Below are 22,302 nucleotides of genomic sequence, written 5' to 3' on the forward strand. Positions count from 1 at the left end.
CCAGCTGTGCTCTACTGTATCATCGTGCTGGGCCAGTCATTCCATTTGGATTTGTAGAGAAAGTCTCAAGAAGTGATCACTCTTACTATTTTCTACAGAACACTGAGCTTTTTTTCTCAGATGGCTCTTAATCAAGTATTGACTTTGCTAAGACTTTTATATCTTGTGAGATCTGATGAAGCTGAAGACCAAAATGGTGTATGACCTTTTAAACAATTACTACTTCCATAATTATTAGGCAGGGAGAAGGGGGAAAATGTTACCTTTTTCTTTCTCCACCATGAGGGGATGGACTTAAATTAAAGCCTTGAGAGAAACAATAGATGGGCCCAGTCCTATGGTCCTATCTCAGGAAAACTAATGAAAAGCCTTTGGGAGCTTGCCTGAGTATGAACCTCTGCATCTGGCCCTCTTTGTAAACAAATAGTGAAACATCTTAACTGAAAATGACAAATCCTGGGATCATGTTGGCTATAGCTTTTAATTAGTGAATTGTTAAATGCTGGGATTTGATGTGGTAAGTAGGTAAAGTTAATTAAAATCAGAAATTAAATTCACTTTCAATTTAACAATGTAATTAGATAAATACCAATTACTAACTTAATAATCTTTAATAAAAATACAGCTAATCAATCACAGAAAGGATAGATATTTTTGGAGAACATTAAGCTCAAAGCTTAAAAATGAGCTAAACAAACCTTCCTTGTCACTTTTTAACTATGTTTTAAAATCTGTGTTATCCCTGATCTATTCCAAATGCTTGCCAGCAATTAACACTGGCCCATTACTTTCTTCTCGCTATGCACCATTGGTTTATATGCTATTTGAAATGTAAAGCCAAATTAAGCACTGTTGATGCTCCGCACAGAAGAGGAAATGTCTTATGAATAATGGATAAAGGAAATTATCATTCACCCTAGATTTCTAGATTCATATTTTCATCATATAGCTTAAATGCATCTTTGATAAAGATATAGATTTTAAAAAAACTTACAAGAAATATGTGAACTGAGTTTCTGTTACAAGTATTAGTAGCAAACAGACACAGCACTTTAGAAATCTAGCACTTGATGAGTCTAATATGTGGTGGGAAAAGAAGACAACCCAACTAGAGCAAAACTACTTAACTAGTAGGCTATATGAACTACTGTACAAGTTTTATAGTAGCAGTGAGAAAGGGACACCAGTGTCTGGCTTAATTATTGAAGGGACCTGTATTTTAAAATGAATTTCTCAGAAGGAGTAGATTCACTTAATATTTTAAACCAAAATTTTACTACCTTGCATTCTGTGAAAGATGTAATAATTTATCTGTGATGCATTTGTTTTCTGTCGAAACTTCAGTGCAGTTTTTAAACAAACCCATAAAAGAAAACCACTGTGTCTTTATAATGACTTCTTTTTTTTCCACAAATTTCTCTCTAGTCTCTGCAGTTCTATTCCTGTTATTTGATGAAAGATCATTTGTCATCTGATACAAACTTTGTATAACATTGTTACATTCTCTAGGGCACAATCCAAACCAGTGAAGAGTTGTCACCTCTTACCCTGTAACCTTTAAGTGCCTTAAATCTGTGCTAATGTTGCTCTCTGCCTGAATCAGCAACAAACGTACTATTTCTATGTATTGGGCAGACTCCACTTTTGGATCCTGAAGCCTGCCTGAAATACCACAGACTTCCACTGGTCTCCACCACCCTTGGTTAACAACTGGTAAGGTGACTCCACACTCTACCCAATCCCAGCTTTCCCAAACTGCATGTACAACCCTGTCCTGGAACAATCAGGGGAATGCTAAATTTGTTGCTCCTTTTAAAGAGTCAATATCCAACCGTTTGTTAGTTTAACTGGAGTTACCAAACCGTTTAGTTCAAGCACGCACTGAATTGGTTGAGATTAAAAATAAAGCATGTTTGTTTAATTCTAAAGAGAAATGTTAAGAGAGTACAAGTGTAAGGATTAAAGTCAGAAATGGTTACAAGAGAAATAAAGATAAAATATTTTCTAGTAACTAAAACATAATGAGCTTGACCTGGTTCAAAGTAAAATTTCCACCACACATTTCTATCAAGATGCCTGACCGAACTCCTGGGTCAGGATCTATTCTCCAAAGTCAAAGGGCTGGTACCTTTGTTGTCCTAGGTGAAAGATAGATTAGTTCTGGTTTCTTGCCCTCTCTTTTACAGGGCAACAAATCTTTTAAATTGATTCTTCTGAAGGATACCTCCTGAGAAAAGTCTATTTCCAGCTGTGAGGTAGGCAACATGGAGTCTGTCTTAAGGGAGGTGTCCTGATGCTGCTTCTCCTGCTGGGGTTGTCTGCTAAAATGAAAATTATTTAGTTTCTGACCCCTTTGTAACAAGTGAATGAACATTAGATGTGATTTGTCAATCTCCTTCCCCACCATGATAGCATGAGGTTTGCCTCCAACCCTTGTTGGCTTGCAAATACATTCACATTGTCTTTCAAAATGCTTTGTAAGTAACTCCCAGGTAGGGAAATGACCTTCCTTTGTCTAAGGATGGGTAATTACTGCTTGGCAGGAAAACACGCTATAAGAATTATAATTTCAGTTTATGTCCATAACTTTGCATCAGTTGCTTGCACCTACGTTACACAATGATATTAATAACCAGTGAGTTGTGAGCTTTTCATTGATACCTGGTATGGCACTTACATAAATTTCATGACATTAAAGAATTAGGGTACACTAGAACTGGTGAAGCCTGCTGAAATTCATGACCAGATATCAAGATGCCCCTTGCCCTTGGGCTGTTGTTAATGTCACAGACATGCAACTCATGTTATGTCTCATTAAGACTAAAATGCCATAAAAAATGTCATGAAAGTTCATTTCTAACATCACAGATTATTCAAACTCACGTACTTAAAGGTTACATATGCCATAGTATGAAATCATAGGAATGAAACAAATAGGGCCAGAATGAGATAATGAAACTGAGCCAAATTTCCTGGTGATATAAGTGGGTGCATTGCTACTGCTTCATTCTTATCACCTGCAACTTGCCTCATTGCAAGTTTCAGTGGAGACACTTAAGGTAAACCTGACCAAAGGAGTCTGATTATATTAAATAAGAAAGAAACCTAAATTCCATCACTATCTTATTTGGCAATGATAATCTCATTATGCCAGAGCACTATTATTCCAATACTTAGATAGTAGGTACCTCAGAATTTGAGCAGATCACTTACAAATCAAACCCAGCAAAACTTGTCTCATTCCCTTTTTACTGAATAAAACACGTTTTTCCTCATAATGCAGATTCACAAACGTGTGCTCCTTCTGAAAGGGCTAGGCAAAACTACAGGCTTGTTTCCTCCTGAATGGAAGGACTGGTCCCTCCCTAGGGTCCCGTGGACACAAATCATTCCAAGAGGCCTAGGCAGGGAGGAGGCAGGCTATGTCACCCTACTTGCTTACTCCATAAAAAGAAGCTTAAGCCAAACTACATTCTCCTGAAAGGCAGTGCAAGGTATTAAATCACATTCTCTAATGTAGGAATTCCTTTCAGGAGTAGTGTGGCTCCTCATCTGTCCTAAAGCAGGCCTTTGCCTTTAAGGCACAATCTAGCTCATGGCTCATAAATGAAAGCAAGAAAACCTCTATTTATTTTAGAGTCATCAATTTTTATTTATTTATTTATTTATTTTGTATTTGAAAGAGGGTCCTTAAAGGTCAGAAAACAACACTCCACAGGAGGCAAATTGTATGCATATGAGTGGCAAATCCTTTTCTTTTTCTGTTTTTGTCCTCACAGAGCAACATGGGTTCTGATGTAGATTTGACAAGTAAATCACTTAGTATCTTTATAGGAATGTTTGAGGAGTCCAGCTTTCACAATTTGTGCTTTTGCCTAAAGTGATAGGGGAAGAAAACATTGTAGCTAACCTGTTTATGCATGTCAAACAGTAATTCAGATTCTATTTTAGTGAGAGCTATTCAGGGTATTTTTCCTTTTGCTAAACAGCTGTGGAAAAACAAGCTAGGCATGAAGTCTTGCTAATTCCTGTCAGGTCTGGCACCAAGAGTCATTACACATTACTTAGAGAGTTACGTTCACTTTAATAGGAGGAACAAGAATAAGTAATAGAACTCAGTTGCATATCTGTGGAGTGTTTTGGATAGTACAACAAACAGCCTAGAATCGTCAACTAACAGAAGTTATATTGGAGTGATTTGAAGGCCTACAAAATTAAGTGTCTTATTTTTATGTAAATGTAGAATATTATTACAATGAGCGCCACAGGTTAATGTTTCACTGTGTAACAATGAGGCTGAGAGTTCAGGAAGATTCCAAGGTTTGGAGATCTTCACTAGCTGTAGAAATGTCTGCAGTTCATTAGACAGTATTCAAAGTGTTGTAAAGGATGTAAAGAGTGTATTAAATGTACTTCCTCTGGCCCCTTTCATTTACCACAGAATTTCCTTTTGCTGTTCTCCTGAATCTATTTTTTCAATCCATGCGTCTTGCTGAGAGCGTAGGTTAAACTTGCCATGGAGTACATTTAGGGGACCTTGAATCCTCAACTTCTAGTTTTCAGGAATTCAGCCAACCACCAACTATCAGCGGTGAAAAAGAAACTTCTGCTGGTGGGTAAATCGTTCCATAATTGTCTGCTAGGAGGTTTCACCTTCCTCCGGAGCATCTGTCAATGGCCACTATTGGAAATGGGATATAGGACAGATGGGCCATGTGTCTGATCCAGTATGGCAATTCCTGTGTTTAATTAAAAAAAAAACAACTTCAGCACATATACAATCAAATATTATGTTTTATAATATCTCCATTACAATATCCATAGTGTGTCTGAATAAATTCCATAGTCAGGCTTTGCAATCAAATTGATGTGGATTACCATTTGAAATTCAAATGACAGATGTGAAATGTTTTGTTTTTAATTTTATTATGAGTAAATCACTCTTTGTGAGATGATCACCAGGAAACCTCTCTGTCCATATCTTTTTACTGCTCTTTGAATCCCCCTTTTCTGAGCCTGAGAAACAAGTACCAGCTGGCTTGATCTCACTGTCGTGCAGGTTTGGAATGACAAGCAATAGCTGCAGAACTTTTGGATGCACAAGGCCACCTTCCTGGATCTGTGTGCCAAACTTATCACAGCCCGCCAGCGCAGGGATACCAAAATAAGAGACTTACTGATAGTTGAGAAGCAAGTGGCAGTTACATTGTGGAAACTTGCAATGTAGGATTGTTACTGGTCAGCTGGGAATCAAGTTAGAGTCAGGAAATCCACCGTAGGGGCAGTTGTCATGTAAGTGTGCAGGGCCATTAATTGCCAGTGTGAAGGATATGGTGGATGGATTTTTAGCAGTGGGCTTCTCAAATTGAAGTTGGGAAATAAAAAGCATGCATATACCTATTTTAGCATTAGATCACCTTGCCACACAGTACATCAACAGAAAGGGCTACTTTTCTAGGGTTATGTAAGCAATGGTGAACCACTGGGGATATTTTACCAACAGCAATGTGGGCTGGTCAGGGAATGTACATGGCGTGTGCATCTTCAAGAACCCAACACTGTTCAGAAAGCTGCAAACTGAGATTTTCTTTCCTGACCTGCGGATTACCACTGGAAATGTTGAAATGCCAATAGTGGTCCTGGGAGACCCAGCCTATCTCTTGCTCCCATGGCCATGAAGCCATACACCAGCCACCTCAACAACACAAAGGCACACTTCAGCTACAGGCTTACCAAGTTCAAAATAAGAGCTGAATGAGTCTTTGGTCATTTGAAGGGTTGCTGGTGTTGTTTACTTATGTGATTGGACCTCAGTGGGAAAAAAATATCCCAACGTTTTTAGCTACCTGCTGTATCCTGCATAATATCTGGAAGGAAAGGGGGAAAAGTTTCTGCCTGGCTGAAGGGCAAAGTTGGAGCAGCTGTCTGCTGAATTTCAACAGCTGATTAAAAAATGCTATTGGAAGAGCTCAACTCAGAGCTATATTGATCAGGAAGGCTTTGAAAGAACATTTTAATAGTGAGTTAGAGTAGTGTGTGTTGCTGTAGTGTGCTGTAGCTGGCTTTTCTCTTTTGCATGAATTAATCTTATAGTGATTTGCTTTGTATATAGGAATGTAACATTGGCAATACACCTGTTAATATTGTCTATGAATGATATTATGTGTTCTGTGACAAAATGAAGTAACAAGAAATCGGTGTGCGTCAGACCCGCTCATCGCCAGCCAGCATATTGTTGTGAACTAATAAAGATGAATCTTGATCCAAAAATAGAATTGTACAGAATAGCATGAACCAGGAAATAAAAAAATAATTAAAAAAAATAAAATTTTAAACTTAATAAACTAAGGGAACAGAACTTCAGGTTGTGGCTTTCACAAGTCCAGTGTAAGTGCAGCTGTGATTGTTTTTATTGTCCCCAGGGTGGAGTGGTATGGGTAGAGCAGCAGCCCCCAATGCCACATGGAACGTTCAGGAGGGGCATAGGGAGGTCCCAATATTGAGTTCTCTATGGGCTGCAGAGGGAGGTGAGCATGGGATTGTTGAACCTGCAGGTCTACCAGAGTCCTCAGCATCTCATTTTGCTTCCTGAGACGCCCCGCTGTGTCCTGGTGCATCTCCCACTCCTTTTCCTGCTTGGACTCCAAGGCTTTTCTCCTCTCCACTCTCTCCTTCTCCATTCTGTGTGCAAGGGTGATCCTCCAGGCCCTGATCTCGTTCTTTGATGTAGCACTGGCTTGCAGGATCTCCTGGAAGATTCCATCCCAAGTCCTTTTCTTTCTCCTTCTCTGGCTCATGAATTTCACAGGTGTGGAGGGAGAGACCCTGAAGCCTGCAAAGGCAGCAGCTGCAGATACAACACGCAGAGGTACCACTGTCAGTGTATTCACATCAGAAATGAAAACTTAGGATACTGAATTCCCTCCCTTTTATCCCTAAAAATTGTAAGCACTACATTCTCACTTCTGCTTGGGATTGATAGAGCATAGTACCAGTCACAGCACCAGCCATACTAAGTATGGCCCTTGATGGGTGGAGGGATGGTTGGTGAAATGAGGAAGGAATAGATCACAGGCATGAGTATATTCATATAGGGCAATGGCACTGAATCCTGGCATCGTTTTCTACAGGGGGTGGTGATTTTAGCTGATGTCTCACTCCAGAGGGTAAGAGAGGCAGAGAGAGCACAGCTGCTGCTGGCATCCTGATGCCATACAGGTTTGTATGCTGCTCCCTTGCCTTCTGGTGCACCTGCCACAGCTCCTGGGCTTTCACGCAGCTCTGCTGCTGGTCCCTGTTGTAGCCCTTCTCCTGAGTCCACCGACTGATCTGCTCATAGATGTCCAAATTTCTACATCTGGACTGAAGCTGAGCCTGCACAACCTCTTCTCACCACAGGCCCAGGAGATTCAGTATCTCCTCACATCTGCAGTGTGCAGCTGGCATGGTTGGCTGGGCAGTTACACTCAACAATGGAGAGCTGCTAGATGTGCTCACCAAGCTGGCCAGTCAAGAAAAGGAATTTCAAAAATGCATAGGGTTTTAAGCGGGGTGGTGGGGGAGGAGGAACTATGGAGCGGCTTCCTGCCTACCTGACCCTGGGCAGCAGAGTTCACAACGGTGCCCAGAGCAGTGAGTGTGGGACATTGGGGGAAAGCTCCTGGAGGCTTGTAACAGTCAATGTAAGTAATGGAATGTCTACACTGACACTGTGTTGACTTAACAACATTGACACTGACTCTCTGGTGCTTGGGGAGGTGATATTAAGTCGGTGTAGTACTTACATCCAGGGGAGTGAAATTTAAGTGTAGATGCATCCACAGCTCATTCTACTTAAGCTGCTTTGAGTTGACTAACAGTAGTGTAGACAAGCCTTGGTGATTGAGTATTCAATGTGCTTGGGTGTGATGTTGTTTTTCTTAGAGGGAGTTCCATATTGTGTGTGTGTTCTCCTGGAAAAATAGTGCCTAGTCTCTATACTTGCTGATTTCTTCCTTCCTGCCAGTTAAAAGAACAGAAGGTAGAACTGGGTGCCTGATGTGCTGGCTGCCCTTCATCTGTTTCTAGAGGTAGGGAGCAGAGACCTAGGAGCCTGCTAACTGCCATGGCTGGTATTTTCTAATATTCCCTTTTTCTGCATCTGGTTGTGATAACTGCAAAAAGTTACATGCAAAACTATCACATACAAATCTTACCTGTGGGCTCAAAATGAGATTCAACCATGGAAAAAACCTGGGTTTCTTCAGTGAAGCCTGTACTGTTTTGAAATATAGAGCCTGCAACCCTCTGGACTTCATACAAACCAAACCTGGAAGCTTTCAGTAGTGATTTACTTATATTTACTTTTTAAAATGTATCATTTTTTATCCTGTCTTCAGTCAAAAAATATTACAGCTACATAAACCTTTGCCACCAAAGCAAACAACAACTAAGTTCCTTTACTACTGTTAAGGTCATTTAGTTACAGATGAAGCCTTATCCTACCAGTGGCAGAGCTAGAGTCAAAGAAGTGAGTGTTCTATAAAGGTTTAGATTTCAACACAACAATGTCAGTGGTAAAGCTTACATGGATTCTTTAGTGGCCGACTACTATAGTCATCTGCTCTGGCCAATGGACAATGCTGAGTCACACATGGGTCTTGGGAGGCACCAGCATACTATTTCATTTCATCAGAGGTTAAAATGGGATGGGTATAGGGAGAGAAAAGTAGGGATATACATGAGATGAGCCCATAAACCAAACTACTTGCAATGTTACTTGGAGTAGATAACATAGATCTTCATAATGAGATCATTCTTCCAATTTCCTGTGCATCCTTGATCAGCAATGAAATAGCTAACAGTTAATATTTAAAGTTACCTTCATTGGACTTCAGAGTTAGTATCCCATTAAGGTGAATAGAAACTCTTCACAGCTCGCAAACTCCATGAAACTAGTGCAACTCTTAACCTTCAATATGGCATCTAAACTGCTCTTACAAATATGTACACAACTGTTCTGCATATACCCAACACACCTGTAGGCAATTTCAGACAAGAACTGACTTGCATTCATAAAACTGTGCAACCTGCGTATCCAGTAGGTGCGTACAGATATTTTGCAAATGCATTTTAGGCACCCATATTTTACTATTATTCAGAAATCTACTCGTGATTTAAATGTGCTAGCAAGATTCTTCTGACTTAAAAAATTATCAGGAAATATGATCCTTTAAGACCCATACAATTAAATCTTCAGGGTGCGTGGCCACTTTGCACAATAATACCAGGTAATCTGTCATTAAATGCATATATTATCTATTTCACTCAGAAAGGAACCCAACTATATTTACATCTAGAGCTGTCATAAATATAAAAGGGAAGGGTAAACCCCTTTAAAATCCCTCCTGACCAGAAGAAAAATCCTCTCACCTGTAAAGGGTTAAGAAGCTAAAGGTAATCTCGCTGGCACCTGACCAAAATGACCAATGAGGAGACAAGATACTTTCAAAAGCTGGGAGGAGGGAGAGAAACAAAGGGTCTGTGTCTGTCGGTACGCTGTTCTTGCCGGGGATAGACCAGGAATGGAGTCTTAGAACTTTTGTAAGTAATCTAGCTAGGAATGTGTTAGATTATGATTTCTTTAAATGGCTGAGAAAAGAATTGTGCTGAATAGAATGACTATTCCTGTCTGTGTGTCTTTTTTGTAACTTAAGGTTTTGCCTAGAGGGATTCTCTGTTTTGAATCTAATTACCCTGTAAGGTATCTACCATCCTGATTTTACAGAGGTGATTCCTTTATTTCTATTTACTTCTACTTCTATTAAAAGTCTTCTTGTAAGAAAACTGAATGCTTTTTCATTGTTCTCAGATCCAAGGGTTTGGGTCTGTGGTCACCTGTGCAAATTGGTGAGGATTTTTACCAAACCTTTCCCAGGAAGTGGGTGCAAGGGTTGGGAGGATTTTTGGGGGAAAGACGTGTCCAAACCACGTTTCCCAGTGAATCCAGTTAGAGTTTGGTGGTGGCAGTGGATATTCCAAGGACCAAGGATAAAATTAATTCGTACCTTGGGGAAGTTTTAACCTAAGCTGGTAAAAGTAAGCTTAGGAGGTTTTCATGCAGGTCCCCACATCTGTACCCTAGGGTTCAGAGTGGGGGAGGAACCTTGACAAGAGCCTTATGTAAATAGCCAAATATTCATTTTCTTTCCTGTGCAAAAGAGGACAGAAGATTTAGAATGTCCTAATATTTCCTAGGCAGCCTTATTTAATAGGTGTGCATCTCTCGTCTATATCTAAGCAAATCAAAGACCCACTGAATTGCTCAGGCTCTGTTTTGTTTATAAATTTGAGTCATCCAGTCAAAGAATAGAAGCATTACCATGTGGTTTAAATGCGAAATAGCGCAGATGAAATAGCAAATTCCAAATAATGAATATTCAATGGAACACACATCCCTTATGCTCCCATCTGTCTTAAAAAAACCCTTCATTGTATAATTACAAACTTATTTAAAAAAAAATACCCTGCTCTTCTCAGATAAACTCTGAATAGACTCAGAGGTCACAAACCGGAGACTTTCAAACTCACTAAATTGGGTGACTGGGCAACAAAATGGCAGATGAAATTCAGTGCTGATAAATGCAAAGTAATGCACATTGGAAAACATTATCCTAAGTATACATACAAATTGATGGCATCTAAATTAGCCATTACCACTCAGGAAAGTGACATTGGAGTCATTGTGGATAGTTCTCTGAAAACATCCATTCAGTGTACAGCAGCAGTAAAAAAAGCGAACAATGTTATGAACTATTAGGAAAGAGATAGTTAACACAAGAACCAGGGGTCATCCGATGAAATTAACACTCATTTTACAGGTAACATAACTCTAACTTCACATAACTTCACAGGCTATGTGAAACTAACTTTGCATAACACCAGAACAAGGGGTCACCCAATGAAACTAATAGGGAGCAGATTTAAAACAAACAAAAGGAAACCCTTCACACAATTCACAGGCAACCTGTGGAACTCATTGCCAGGGATGTTGTGAATGCCAAAACTATAATGGGGTTTTAAAAAAAAAAAAGATAAGTTCATGGAGGATGGACCCATCAATAGCTATTAGCCAAGATATTCAGGGATGCAAGTCCAAGCTCTGGGTGTCCCACATCTCTGACTGACAGAAGCTAGTAGTGGACGATGGGGATAGAACACTTGCTGATTGCCTGTTCTGTTCGTTCCCTCTGAAGCACCTGGCATTGGCCACTGCTGGCAGCCAGGATATTGGGCTAGAGGGACCCCACTGCTCTTGGCTCAGTATGTGCATTCTTACATTCTTATGTTCAAAGTGAGTGATAGCTAGGAAACTAGAAGATGTTAGAAAACCCCACCACTAGAGAATGATCTTGTAGTTAAAGTACATGACCCTTGGCAGGAAACCTAGTTCTGACTCTTACACAAACCTGTTTTGCGCAAACTTGTTTGACCTTGAAGGTCACTTGAGAGCCCGGCACTTGTAAAATAGAGATAGCGATAATGCGTAACTTTCTCACTTTTATGCCAATTGAAGAACTAATTCATGCTAGTTTATAAAATACATTGACAACTTTTGATGGAAGATAAAATGATTAAACACTGGAAAAAATCAAGATAATCTAAAACTATGGGAAATCACACAAATTAAACAAAAAGTAACAGAAGCACTTGCAGCTGCATAGCCAGAAGTTAAAACAAAGATTGCAAAGTGACAGTGTATACTAATGAGATCAACACCTCCCCATATCATAATCCTTTCTCCACTGCTAGTGAATCCAACTACTTCACAAAATACTGTATCAAAATGAAAATATGAACAAGATTATTATTGCCAATGTTGGATCTAAACCCACAGCGAGAGGGATAGATGAACAGAGGGCTCTTAAACTTGAATTAAATGGATTGAAAATGTGAGATTATGAGTCGAAACATACAGAAGAAAAGCTAAAAAGCCGCAAGGTCAAACTTTCAACATTTATATAATATAACATCCCACCTATATCCAATCCCTTTTAACTGTAATTTCTCTAAATGAATACATTTCAATCATTCAGCAGGTTAGCCTCCTTTGTCAGGCTAGCTGGCTCTGAGAATGAGCCAGCTGATAATGACAAACTTGCAAGGTAATTGAGGATAGACTTATTGTGTACATAAAACATGGCCAGTCACTTTCCAGTCCATCTTACTTGCTTGTATGCTTTTCCCCCACCTTTCATTTCTGGTTCTGTTGTTTGTTTCGTTTTGTTTGTTTAAACACTTTTTTTTGGGGGGGGGGGGGGAGGACAGGGGTAATGACTCCTGTGTTTTGTACAATACCTAACACATTATGGGCACTAACAGAAACAAATAGTAAGCTTAGAAGATATTCATATTTCAGTATATATTTGTTTTGTTTTATATATTCTCTCCCTCCTGGTTTACAGGGTTTTCATTCCAGACTTTCTTCTATGGATGCTGAAGCTAACAATACTTCTTCAAAAGGACCTCAGTACATGCACTGGAAAGACAAAGCACAGGAGCCGAAAACCAGGAATTGAAACCAAAAAAGGAAGAAATGTTTTCCCACAGCCAGTGACCCACAGGTAATTTGTATACAATAGATGACAGACACCTCACTGCCATTAATTTTTGCATAGTATAGTCTCCGTGAACACATATGTTTCACATACTATGGTTTTGCATAACAAAGAGCTAGTAATCTATTTTCATTAAAAGTGAAATACGAAGGGCTACTTTGCACTTAAAACATTGCAGCAGCACAGCTGTAGCACTTCAGTGAAGATGCTACCTACACTAACGGGAGGACTCCCCGACAGTTGGTACAACACCTCATGTTAACTTAGCACTGTCTACACTGGGGGTAAGGTTGGCTTAACTGTGTTGCTCAGGAGCATGGATGTAGGTATCAGACCTAATTTCCTAGTGTAGAGCAGGTCTTATATAACCTTGATTTGGTATCTTTCTCATGTACCATAGACAGGCTATAATTTAACATTTGTAATAAGGAAAACTAAAACAAAATAATGACTTTATGACAGGAAATATAAAAACAAGTCTTGTCTTCATATAAAACAAAAGAACTTACAGCCTTCTCTGTGTAGTCTATATATGTGATTCCATTTCTATGCCACTATTGTCAGTGTACTTCTATCAAATGCTATTATTTAATACACTGATCTCTCTTTGTGTTTTATTTTGACTAAATAGACTCTAAAGCAATTAGCTATTCTTGCTACTGTCTGTTGTACACTGTCATAGCTTCCCTTTCATATGATTCTTCTTAACCACTTGCTTTAGATGTTTGCAAAACTCCTTGCTTTGGGCAACAGTACGTAAGCTATAATGAGGACTGAAACATTTGACACTGCCATTCCCCCCCCCCACTACATTTAACTTAGCCAGTACACATTACAGTTTCATGGGCAAATAGATAGAAAATAGATGTCTCCAATATGGATGCCATAAATTCCTGAGTCATGCACCTACTCCCTACTTCTAGTCCCAGATATTCATTTCTCAATACACTTCTTGATCAACATTCTACATGACTCACTGGTGTCAGAGGAAGCAAAGACTGCAGAACAGTAACAGGGGTGGCCAACCTTTGGCTCTGGAGACACATGCGGCTCTTCAGAAGTTAACATGCAGTTCCTTGTTTAGGCACCGACTCCGGGGCTGGAGCTACAGGCTCCAACTTTCCAATTTGCCAGGGGGTGCTCACTGCTCAAGCCCTGGCTCTGCCACAGGCCCTACCCCCACTCCACCCTTTCCTGCCCCCTCCCCTGAGCCTGCCGTGCCCTTGCTCCTTCCCCCTCACACCCCCCTCCCCCGAGCCTCCTGCATGCCACAAAACAGCTGATTGGGAGGTGTGAGGAGAGAAGGGGAGGTGCTGATTGGTTGGGCTGTCGGTGGGTGGGAGGTGCTGGGAACGTAGGACAAGGGAGCTGATGGGGGCTCCTGACCTATTACTGTGGCTCTTTGGCAATGTACATAGGTAAATTCTGGCTCCTTCTCAAGCTGGCCACCTCTGCAGTAGAACATTAGACATTCATATAGGCTCAGATACAGCCAAACATTTAAGTATATGAGTTCATTCCTTCCCTTATTTTGTTCAAAAGAGTAGGACTTAAGTTGGATATACTTAAGTGTTCAGAATTAGAGCTTCTGGTACCATTGTTCTACCTGATAACATTCATCAACTGTAGTTACAGTTAACAAACAAACAAACAAAAACGCACTCCTCCAAAACCAAATGGTTTCTTCAAAACTTACCTGGCCACTGAGTTTTTAATATTTAGTATGGCAAAAATTTGAACAATGATTTGGGAGTACATTTAAGTTGTCTCATGTTAGGCATCCCAAATCACTTTTGAAAATGTTGGCCTGTGAGCATATATAGCATTTATGAAACTGATCTTGTAGTCCTTACTCAAGGAAAACTCCCGTTGAATGCAATTTAGCCTTGGGCAGGGGGTCAGCACATTGTGCATGCACTGCTTTGTGCTGGCCATCTGCACTGTGATGCTTTTTTACCCATTGACTTTCCCAGGAATTTTGTTTTAGTCAGGACTTCAGGACAGAGTCCTTTTGTATGTAAATAAGAGAGCAGAGCAGAATTTGAAGTATGGGTGAGGGGCTAAAATCAATATACTGTTTATGTTACAACCTGATATACAGGGTATGTCAGCTCTTTTTACAGGCCCAAAGTCCAGAGTTTGTCAAGAGGCCAGAGACCTAAGGCAAATAGTGAACAATATTAGCTAAGAAGCAGAACAAACAAAAAGACAATCTTGCTTATTGCTGAGATAAGCTTCGTCAGCAAGATGCCAGATGGAGAATTATAACTGGTGGCTTTATCTAAAAGTTGCAAACAGACCTAAGGAATGAAAGGGGCCCTGTTTCTTCTGTAGAAGAGGTGCCTTCCTACACACCAACCTTGAGTTTATGGAAGAGGTTAAAACATGTCAGTATGAGATATGACATCCTCCCTCTCACAGGTGTACACGCATCCTCCAAGCCATTACCAGTGCCTGCCTTAGAAACACAAACGAACAACTAAAAAGCAATCTTTATTGCCATATACTTTTCAATGTTTCTTTGTTTTAACCCCCCAGGTATGTACCTGTTGGACAATCAGAGAAGCTACTTCATTCCTATGGACCCCAAATCAGAATTCAACATATATATATTTATACTAACACAGCTTATACATTGTTTAAAGGAAAACACCTGTGTACTAGTTCTATGTTACTTGTTAACCTGAAACCATGGGCGGAGACATTATGTAATCTTTGACTACTGGCTACTGTGCTTATCTTGTCTTGCTGCTAGACCTGTCCAAGGGTTTGGGACTGCCTACCCCGTCACTTCCCTCTGCCCATGGAAAATCCCTCTGCCCATGGAATTATAATCCATTGTAATCAATTGTTTGGCAGTGTCTCAGAGCCAAATAAGCAAGGTGACGCTCCACCAGTGCTGTGCATAATAAACCCATGTGCTTGATTCTACACGGTGTCCATACTTTGTTCCTTCAATGGAGTTGTCATAAATATAAAGGGAAAGGTAACCACCTTTCTGTATACAGAACGATAAAATCCCTCCTGGCCAGAGGCAAAACCCTTTCACCTGTAAAGGGTTAAGAAGCTAAGATAACCTCGCTGGCACCTGACCAAAATGACCAATGAGGAGACAAGATACTTTCAAAGCTGGAGGGGGGGCAAAGGCTCTGTCTGTCTGTGTGATGCTTTTGCTGGGAACAGATCAGGAATGCTCTTCAGAACTCCTGTAAAAAGTTAGTAAGCAATCTAGCTAGAAATGAGTTAGATTTTCTTTTGTTTAATAGCTGGTAAAATAGCTGTGCTGAATGGAATGTATATTCCTGTTTTTGTGTCTTTTTGTAACTTAACGTTTTGCTCAGAGGGATTCTCTATGTTTTGAATTTGATTACCTTGTAAGGTATTTACCATCCTGATTTTACAGAGGTGATTCTTTTACTTTTTCTTTAATTAAAATTCTTCTTCTAAGAACCTGATTGTTTTTTCATTGTTCCTAAGATCCAAGGGTTTGGGTCTGTGTTCACCTATGCAAATTGGTGAGGATTTTTATCAAGTCTTCCCCAGGAAAGGAGGTGTAGGGCTTGGGGAGATATTTTGAGGGGAAGACATCTCCAAGTGGGCTCTTTCCCTGTTCTTCGTTTAACACGCTTGGTGGTGGCAGCATAGGGTTCAAGGACAAGGCAAAGTTTGTACCTTGAGGAAGTTTTTAACCTAAGCTGGTAAGAATAAGCTTGGAGGGTCTTTCATGCAGGTCCCCACATCTGTACCCTAGAGTTCAGAGTCGGGAAAGAACCTTGACAGGAGTTCATTTATTTCTTGGTAGTATTGTACTAATACACCAATTATGAGCGGTAATATCCCTGGGGTCATATTGTCAGCCACATTAGGTTTTTGCTTTGCACCTCTCTATTCTACTCCACCCCTCCTATAACTCCCAGTGAAGGGACATAATTGAGGAAAAGTGGAGTGTCGCCTGGTTAACATTGTGTTGTGGAGAACAGATCCGGGAAGGAAATGATTTTCCCATCCCATGAATATTTTCTGAGATTTCAAAATATTTCCTATTGGGATGTACCCAATTCTCATTTTTTTAAAAAAAGGTACATGAGAAAGATCCTACCCCACAATATCAAGAGAGGGCATCACCTGGAATGTGGGAGAAGCAGGTGTGAATCCCTGCTCTGCTTAATTGGGAGCAGGAATTTTAACTCATGTCTCCTGCTCCCTAAGTTAGTGCCTTAATCAGTGGGCTACAGAATCACTGTCTTGCCGACTCAGTGAATATATAATTATTTATACATAGTGGAACAGCATCAACAGGAGAGACTGAGAGACTCTCATTCCAGAAATTCAGTGGTCAGGGCACTCTCTGAGGGTGTGGAAGATTGAGGTTCAATTCCCTCTCATTTTGATAAGATATTCAATCCTGGACTTGAGACACCTTTGTGACAAAAGTTTAGTTGAGACAGACCCTTTCTGACAAAAATGTTTGATCTTGATGATACTTGGTATATTTTGATGAAGCCACTTCATTGAAACATTCCTGACCAGATCTAGCGGTGATTCCCCAGCTTGCAGAATGACTCTGTGGGCCACTGCAGTCAGTGCAACTTAGGACAGACTTACGGCTGCTTTAAGTTGTTTTTTGGGCTCAGGATATTGCCTCTGGATCCCAAGATCAGGAAGTTTAATCTGTTTTTGCAAATACCCTAACCCCAAAATACGACCACCACCTAGGGTGACCAGAGGTCCCGATTTTATAGGGACAGTCCCAATTTTTGTGTCTTTTTCTTACTTACATAGGTACCTATTACCCCCCACCTCCTGTCCCGATTTTTGACACTTGCTATTTGGTCATCCTACCAACACCACCAAACCTGTGCGGGCCATGAATAGCCAGTCCTAACAATCAGAGCCCTGATGTCTTGTTTCTGGGCCTTTACTGTGAATCATACAGTAGCAATGAATCATAAGAGGAATCATACCAGAACTAGTGAGTTTTACCAGGGCTTGCTCAATCTCAGAGTGGCAACTGGCCTCTCCTCTCATTCTGCCTACTGCCTCAAGAGCAAATACATGTTTTCCCTCTGAAGAGGAGATACTAACAGGAGGAACAGAGATAATGGGCTACTTGACCTTCCCCTGGAGTAAAATAGCAACTCCAGTGAAAGTGGAATCAGACTGTCTCTTCTGCCCAAAGGATGACTTGCTGCTGCCATAGGTAAGAAATGTCCCACAGCCTCTCTGAAGATTCTGATATCAATGGCTCCCCTAATGTGGGTAGGAGCTGTGATCTATTAGAGGATTGCTGAGGGGGTCTGTGATAACATCTGAATGTCCGCGTAAACTGTGTTTAATGCTTCCAAAATTTGGAATGCTTTTCCAAACTGAACTAAGCTGACAAATCTTTTGAAGTTGGGAGTGTTTAGTACTACTGTGTAATTATGTTACTAAAACATAAGCCTTCACAAGTAAAAATCTAAAGGTTCAGTCTAAGGTACTTTACTACTGCATCCATGCTTGCTGGTATGGTACAAAAAGAAAGAAACAAAGATTAAGGGAAAACTGCTTCTGGCTTCCATCTCTTTCAATTTCCCTTTTGATTATGTTATCAATCCTACAGATTCAGTCAAATGGCTGGAAAAAAGGATTATGAAACCCATTACAGAAATGTCATATAGAAAGATGCATAGATGCTTGATAGTAGTTATCAAAAAATGTTTGTTCCTTGCTTCCAATACTTTCTTTGTGTACTTTGAAGGTATTGGGAAGCTTGATGTTTTTATTCACAAGCTAAATACACTTATTAGCACACTACAGATGATAGAATTAATGGCCTCAACTTTTAAATAAGTCATCCATGACCCCTTTACTCATAGGTATTCTTAGACTACATTCTGACTGTTAACACTATTGAGAAACAACTGAGAAACCTTATAGAAAAAATTAAATCAAGGAGAAAAACTAATCATGTTCAAATACGTTAACTGCCTGTGAGGTGAATAAAATATGTGCTGTCTTCGTAGAATAAATATAACTTTCCATAGATATTTATTACAGCAGCACAACATTTCCATGTTTTCTTTCAAAAAACTCTGTACTTGCTTAACTTTGGAAAACTAGGTTTGAATTGAAATTGAAACCAAATATGTTAGGGAAATTTTAATAAGCAAAAGGATGCTGGATGTCAATATAAGGAGGAAGTACTACTTTGATTAGCAATGAGTACATCAACTTTTTTTTAAATCAGCTGCAAGAAAATGTTTTGTGTTGTACACTGCTGTATCATTGTCTTTTAGTCCTGCCTAAAAAAACAAAAAATAAATAAATATCAATTAAGTTAACACCAAGGCCCAGGACTTGAGTTGTGAATAGGGTGAACTGCTGCATTTTCACAGAGCCGCACGGAAATTAGTGGAGTGTAGGGCATAGAAATTAAGTAGTATCGACTGCTTTAAATTATCTTTGAACCATCTAGTGACCCTCACTTTCTTCAATGTTTCATAAGCCACTCGATCCCTGAAGATTATGGATATGGGTTTTGCTTGTACCATGCAGTTATAAACATGGTCATTTGGACCACATGATATCTGTTTTGTTCCTTTATATTGTATATTTTGGATATGTTTTCTCTTTACGTAAATGTGCAGAGCTATGTGAGGCACAGCAGTCTCATCACAGCTCAATATAGATTGGGATAGAAAAATAATGATGATAAAGGCATTATTCATTGTTTTCAAGAACGTGGAAGAAATATCTTCTGTATAATATGGACCTACCCATAGACAAAGCTAATGGATACATTTTAGCCTTGTTTCCTATACAAAGGTGTATAGTAATGTTCCATATCACTAATCTTAATACCACCAATCTTCAATTTTCTACCACTTAGAGGATATGAAAAATACAGCTAGATCAAATTTATGTTTGATCAACGACTGTAAAAGGAAACAATAGTTAAATATATTGGGACCGGAATGACTGAGCTTTGATTTTTGAAGGATTAATCTATTACAGCAAAATAAAATAAAAATTGACTTGTTACAATTTTTCTGTGGGATTCACCTAGAGATAGCTGGGCCAGTTTCTGCCCTTTTTAAAAAAAAAAACGGCGCATCTTCTCTGTTTTCAATAGGGATTCATGGATGTCACTGAAGGTAGAATTTGTCCTGGTGTAAGTAAACAATATGGGACAGAATAGTTGTAGTGTATAAGCCACTCTGGTACACCTTCTATTCACTTGATTAATTGACTGAGCTTCTGTCCACCATGATATTAGAGATGCTAGTCTTACTGTCATGGGTGACTTCAAAATCAATGTGGATGAGTCTTCCTAAATCCTGAACCCTTTCAGAGTTGGCTTGAGCAAATGGTGGCCATGGTCATGGCACTCACTCAAGTGGCTGCAAATTCATAGCAGCCATATTCTTTCATGGCGTAAATGGTGATAGCTTTTCTGAATTCAGTGGGTTGATGGCTATTTACACCCGCAGAGTACCTAAGTGTGGGGATAATTTTCACCCTGTTCTTGAACTGGTAATGGTTATTGGGGGGTGAAGACTATGTTTCTCAGGACTCAATGTAGTACAAACAGGAAAACTCCTCAATATATAGACATTGGGAAGGGGACCGAGTCAGCTCAGGTGTCGCTCAGAGCCAATGGACCATTCTGTTCCTTGTCTGGTAGGACATAATAGAGTTAGTTTATCCAGAGAATGCAATACAATTTTCTATACAGAAAATATCTAGAAAAAGGTTAGGAGTTGTACAATTTTTTTTTAAAATTATTTGTCATTTGAATTATGGAAGTGAACAAATCTATTCCTAGGGATTTAAAAATAATAATATAATTGTTTTGGGTCAGATTGTTAAAGATGCAGATATGTGCCTATCTGCATTTAAGGTGCTTAAATTCCTTTATCTGTATACAAAGGGCCATATTTTTCATCACAGAATTTAAGATGATATAAAATTTTCAGTCTCAGATGAGTGGCCAGGGCTTTGTTAGTAGACAGTGCATGCAGGTATGTGTATATACATAATGTGGGTTCCTGGCAGAGTGGGGTGCTATTCACGTGAGCCACTTTTCTTAAATATGTAAGTTAGGACTACTTTGAACTCTGAGAACAAAGTAACTTTGGCCTTTTCAAACTGTATAATTGAAGAGTGCTGTGATTGCCTCTCGTATGTTGTATACGGGTCTCTTACATTTCAGCCCTAAACTGATCTACTGTTAGAAGTTTATAAATTATTGCATTTCTATTCACTTTGCATAATAAAGTCTAAGATTGCTCGGTACTTACATGTACAGTTGTTCTTTTTGCAGCATGGTTTAATTGACTTAATATTAAGTGCTGTAATAACATCTTTTTGGGGATTAGAATCTATTATCCTATTTGTTTCTCATTATTAATAGCACTTTCTTCTCTGCTTACAACAAATTTGTGTTACATTCATAGAGAAAAAATTACACTTATTATCATGTTCTCTCGCTCTCTCTAGACAGCATTTGTGGTAATTCACAGATGATGTACATTGGGACTTAGCCACTGCAAAATCTCAATTAAATATTCAACATGAACACAAAAATAAAAGCCATGTGCTAATTAGCTAGGCCAGTCACCTAACGAATGAACTTGACCACAAAAATAAATTTGGTAAAGGTATTTATGACAGAATATATGCCTGTGTCCACATCCTACACACTGTTGTAATAATGTTTGTAGACAGTGTACTTTGCGAGGTATCATCTGAAAAGTGAAAACTCATAATTTGTTGGTCAATATTCTCCGGATAAAATTTGTGTGGCAACATTCTATGTGGAGTTATAAGATTTCCCTATATAAGGCTATTAACATGTTCCAAACCACATCAGAAGTTGGCTAACAGGTCTGTCTCAAAGGAATGTGTGCTCTGCTTAATTTGTGTTTAAGCAGGAAACAGAGTAATCAAGCAGGAAGGGTAAACAAAGAAACCTCAAACAGGTGAAGAACAGCGGCAGGGAACATCCTTCTCCATAGACTTTTTGTCTCCAGAATCTCTGCAGGAAATGTTTTCCAAGAGAGGGACAGACATTTATAAAAACATCCCAAGGCACCCCTCTTCTCTTTCTCTCACTCTCTGTCCATCAATTCACTGAACCAGAAGGGACAAAGGAAGCAGCCGTTGAACTGGAAAAGGGATCCTGGCCTAAGATGTTGGGTCAGTAAGACTGCTGAGAGCATGTGGTGAGAAGTACATAGTTTGTTAAGTTAAGCACCAGTTGCATTTTATCTTTATTTTTCTTGTAATCATTTCTGACTTTTATGCCTCATTACTTGTATTCACTTAAAATCTCTTTGCAGTTAATAAACTTGTTTTATCTCATGGTGGGTGTTTAAACTGAAGTTTTGTGAAACACCATTTTGGTAACAAAGTGTGTGCATATTATTTCTATTAAATACAGACTTTATATGACTTTGTATTGTCTAGGTGAGGGCTGGGCAATGCAAGACGTAAATTTCTGGATGGAAATCTAAGACTGGAAATATATTAGAGTCACCCTGCAGGATAACTAAATCTGGTAAGAGCCAAGCTGTGGCTGGCTGGTTGCAGCACCACAAACATAGCTGGGAGTGACTTGCATGCTGGAGGTTGTTTATGAGCAGCCCAGACTGGATGCTACAGCATGAAAGCAGTAGAAGGCACCCCAGGTTAGAGGACAGGGGTGGCACAGCTTCTCATTAGT

At 39.5% G+C, this 22,302-nt stretch overlaps 1 long non-coding RNA gene across 1 annotated transcript in view; it reads left to right on the plus strand.

The window, feature by feature from the left end:
• LOC311516372 overlaps positions 1-15,213 on the plus strand; it is a 47,865-nt gene extending 32,652 nt beyond the window's left edge. The window contains exons 2-3 of the long non-coding RNA XR_014710396.1: positions 12,444-12,602; positions 15,135-15,213. This is a non-coding gene — a long non-coding RNA (uncharacterized lncRNA). The remainder of the gene's footprint in view (positions 1-12,443; positions 12,603-15,134) is intronic.
• The last annotated feature ends 7,089 nt before the right edge of the window (positions 15,214-22,302 follow it).

The sequence above is a fragment of the Lepidochelys olivacea genome (assembly GCF_965140295.1).
Source record: "Lepidochelys olivacea isolate rLepOli2 genome assembly, chromosome: 2".
Taxonomy (NCBI): domain Eukaryota; kingdom Metazoa; phylum Chordata; order Testudines; family Cheloniidae; genus Lepidochelys; species Lepidochelys olivacea.